General features: G+C 33.1%; 1 protein-coding gene across 1 annotated transcript in view; it reads left to right on the top strand.

Moving 5' to 3' along the window:
* LOC115209448 (neuronal acetylcholine receptor subunit beta-4-like) overlaps nucleotides 1–5,000 on the top strand; it is an 81,711-nt gene that overhangs the window by 11,314 nt on the left and 65,397 nt on the right. The window lies entirely within an intron of this gene.

Genomic DNA, 5,000 nt, shown 5'->3' with positions numbered 1-5,000 from the left:
ATATATGTATGAATATATATAAATAGGTATATATATATATATATTATATATAATATATATAGAGAGAGAGAGAGAGAGAGACAGACAGAGAAAGAGAGAGAGAGAGACAGAGAAAGAGAGAGAAAGAGAGAGAAAGGTGAGGCCAAGAGAGAGCAAGGGTGGAAGGGTGAGGAGAAAGATAGAGAGAGTGGGAGACAGAGAGCGCAGAGCATCTCTAGATTGATTTTTAGCCAGACAAACAAAAATATCCTTTGTATATCATGATATATATTATCATATATGATTTGAATACGGTAAAAATGTCAGCACTAAAAGTCACAATAAAGCACGTAACGTTTCGATCTTTTATTTTCTTTTCGATCAACGAATGCTATAAAGTACCATATATGAGTAACTTTTTACCAGAAAAATGAATAAAGTTTTTTTTTTATATTTGATGTAGGTTACAATGCTGGAACAGAGACTATAGCTCATGGAATTTCTGAAAAAATTGTCTTTATAAGTGCTTTGAAAAAGTTTGAAAGTATTCGTGTATTGTTAAAAAATTTAGTCATATTTTATTTATAAATTGGACTAATAGAAATCTGTATGCATTCAGTGGTAAATTTCTTAACTTTTGTGTTGGGGAAATGTTAACGACAGAATTCCGACGTAAGCAGGATAAAAAAAGGATCACGTATATATATATATATTATATATATATATATATATATATATATATATATATAATATATATATACATACATATATATATATATATATATATATTATATATATATATATATATATATATATCTATATATATATATATATATACATATATATGTATTAATATATATATAATCATACATATAAACACACATGTACACACACATATATGTATATGTATACATATATATGTAGATATACATATTGTCGTTACTTGTACTTTTCATGAGATCCATTGAGGGTGAAAATAAAAAAAAGTAAAGCCGTTGAATTGTCATTTCACAAATATTGAAATTACTAGCTGTAAATCGTTTGATATACATTGTATGCCTCCAAATTTATGTACACGTACATGCATTGAATTACACACACACACACACACACAATATATATATATATATATATATATATATATATATATAATATGAACATGTGTGTGTGTGTGATTGTATATGTGTATGGGCTTGCATACACGTATATAATATATATATATATATATATATATATATATATATATATATATATATATATATATATATATACGAAGTGGCGGGTGTGTATGTGTAAAATGCATTCTAAATGAAACGGCCAAGCATTATGCGCTGATACAAAATAAGACTAAGCTAATATAGGTGTTAAAGTGTGGTATCTTGTATTAAGTATGACACACTATTACCCTCACCGTTACCACCACACACATATACATAATCCCGGCTTACACCCCGAAGCAAACAACCTAGCAAACCAGTTCGAATATATTTTCAGAAATGTACATGAGAAATATAAAGACTCTACAGGGTTGCCTTATCGGGATATCTTCTGAATCGCCAATGCCGGTGCCCAGCATGTCAACAATATATGATGTGCTCCTGTTCTGTACACACTTTACAAGGTGTTATATCGCACGTTCGTATGGCGTGCCTTCGCCAATAACGTACGTCTACTCAACTACCGAACTCTCACTTCCGACGACTCGACTACCGACGGCTCCTGCTCGCTCTACGTGATGCTTCTACACGACTAGCTATCACGTCCACTATTTATATGTATTGGACCAGCCTACCCATCGTCTGGGGACGTCCACACAACATAAGGATAAGAGGGCACTGCTCTCGTTTGAATTTATCAATATTCTAAACCCGGCAGAACTATTATCACATATCCTTACACAAGGAAAGTAGGAATTTCAACGGTAAATGCTGCTCCTTCATAACTAATATCACAGATTTCCGGCGCAATGCTATGGAAATAGACAGTGGTCTTTTGCAGTCATAGCTCGTGTCATCAAATCTTGTGAGTTTTATTTCGAAGTTCGAAACAACGATTCTCCGTAAGAACACACCGAGTGCAGGATTGGAGCATATCTGCTGATGCTACTAGTTTCACATATAATATCACATATAATTTCACGTATAATTTCACATTACTCTGTCTAGAGTGTGGTCAAAGAATAATTATAGCACAATGGGACAGGAAACAGGTGGGATACTAATCATGTATTTCAGAAAATATTTTGGTGATTTAATATAATATAATGTTTAAATATTACTATTATATGTACATTATTTTATATCACTAGATTGACTTATCAGGATAAAGAAATTGCCCTGCCCTGAGATGGTGAAGCTGATATCCTTTCTTATTTATATTGCTATGTTGCCTTATTAAAAAGGATTCTAAGCCTCTGTGACTCTGAATACTATATCGGTTGAAGAAGGATGTTATACACCTAACATTCACAACTAAGTTGGGAAGGTTTCAAGATAGAGGCTGTGCGAATATAAGTAGCAGACCCTCAAATTTGGGAGATGTTCGTGGAGCAAACACTTTACACTGTAAACTATCAACGAGTTGCAGAGGGGTTCCAAGGAATGCAAACTTGAAAATTGTTAGAAAACCCTCAGACTTATGGCACAAAGAGAACAAAAACGATTCAGTACGCAAGTGTACTACATTTAATGTTAGTATATTTATATACGAAACCAAAAATTTGCCAGACGCGTTAATGATGTAAGTCTTACATAAGTCACCGTGGTTAAAGCCATTATACATATTAGCGAAATTTTCTTCAATTCATCCCTTCCATCACATATTAGAATCACTACAAATAACAATTCTATATCTTTAAAGACGAAATGATATACATAACAAAACTAGACGTAAACCTGATGATAACATTTCGGCGAGATTTTAAGACTACGCAGAAAATATCAAAACTATTATTTTCTTAAGTATGTCACTCCTACAAACGGAATGGGTACTTCGGTAGTGGATAAATATACATGTTGCTTTCCCGAAGAATTGTTTAATATAAGAACAATATGATACTATATCATAATAGAACAGAAGCATTGCTACATTGCTGAATGATGACTATTTCTTTATAAAGCTTAAGAAACGGTATTTTCTTCAAAATTTCTTTATCAAATTCCACTGTGTTTGTCGGTTTAATTCAATACTTACTGCAACGTCAATAACACAGATGCCAATAGTATGAAGGGATAGCTTCAAACTGCTCAACATATTCACCTCCCAATATTTCTGTGTCTGAGATAATTATTAAACGATGGTCTATAAAATTCATTAATCTTCATAAACAGTATATTAGTTGAATTTAGTTCACTGTCTCCGGGGACGTTTTCTATAAAGCTGTAGACTATTGTCTTCAAGGAAAGTTGATTTCTTTAGAAATAACGTTTCTTTTAATAAATGTTTATGGATTGGTCAGGGGGACAGAGCATCACCTATGACCTTCGCAGGCTCTCCGAGACTGGTGAAGTTGTTACATTTGATCTTCGGCTTGAACATCTGTTTGTCGACGCCACCAGTAGAAAAAAAAATATGTTGGCGGCTGTGTTGGAGAGATGTAGATCGTTATAACAATAGCGTGCCGGGGTTAAGAAGATATGGGGCATGCGTATGTTATGTGCCCAGATAGGAGGAAATACGCGTGTAGCAGTTGAGTTTAGGCGAAAATAGTATGCAGCATGCTAACAGATCAACAAAGACCATGTTAGTAACGTGCTGCATGGAACAAAATTTCTAGTATAGTGATATGTGCTTCATTGACATGAATTGGATGCTGTTCTTTTTGGATGTGAGATAAGATGAATGGTTGCATACCATTAATTCTGCCCCAGATATTAATATTTTATTTATATTTTATATTACAAGTGATGAACAATATTCGTTAGATACGTTTCTAACGAGTCAGTTCCTTATATAGAAGTGAAAGTAATATGTGAGTCTGTAAATATTAGAAGTCACTTTCTTTACAACGTGGAACTTACGCGAAGTTTATAATAAGTCAGAAACGGATCAAATTTGAAATAATTTCAGGAAAATATTTTTTAGAATTGTTGTAACAAACTTAAAGTATCTTCATTGCCTGAAATTAACATGCTGAATAACAGATGAGGATAAGAGTAAAAGGGTAAAATTTATAAGGATATAGAAATAGAAAGACTAACAGGAATAAAGATTATAAACAGAGCAGAGAGATAAGCGATAGAAATAAAGCGAGTGAGAGGGGGGGAGAAAGAGAAAGAGAGAGAGAGGGAGAGAGAGAAGGAGAGAAAGAGGGTGACATTGAAAAGCTTAGTATGTAAATTTGAGGAGTTTAGTTATGGGTTGTTTATGTTATGGGTTGCTTAGACTCTGTCATGTACAGCAGCTTTTCGATATTGCTTTTATTTCCTTTACTAAGGACCATAGACACATTTCATTTAAAACACTTGATAGAAATATCTGGCGATACAATTAACTAACATGCAAGCAAAATGTTGAAATTTGGAATCCGCTAAAAGTTGAGTTGCTGCTTCTGTAACTAGAAATATCGAATTAAAATAAAGGATTTAATAGCATAGTAAAAATTCCAGATACCCATGCTAACGCCGAGAAAGTTTTCGATGTATGCCTTCACATAGCAAATGCAAGACTACTTCTGATACATTATTGAGCTTACGTGTTTATCATTGATGGTGGTGAATGTTTATGCAAACTTCAGTGCTTTAATTAGTAGGGATCTCGAATCGATAGGTAGGATTCTAGAATATCAAATTGGGTGATTTTTTTTTGATTTTTCTGTATCTCGTCAAATTAGCACGTAATTGATGTCCACTGTATTTTTCTCATCTATTTTAGATTGTGTTTCTGATCTATTTTAGAGTTTCTATGAACATATTCGCTAACTTCACTGAGTTCGCTATTCAGTACACTGACCAGACTGCCTTTTGAGATTCTTTTAAGACAGCTTTTGATGTTTTTTCTTCGTGTAATATATTGCTTACCGT

This window comes from Octopus sinensis, linkage group LG3 (assembly GCF_006345805.1).
Source record: "Octopus sinensis linkage group LG3, ASM634580v1, whole genome shotgun sequence".
NCBI classification, from domain to species: domain Eukaryota; kingdom Metazoa; phylum Mollusca; class Cephalopoda; order Octopoda; family Octopodidae; genus Octopus; species Octopus sinensis.
The sequence above is the reverse complement of the archived record's forward strand: the minus strand, read 5'-3'. Positions and strand labels throughout refer to the sequence as shown.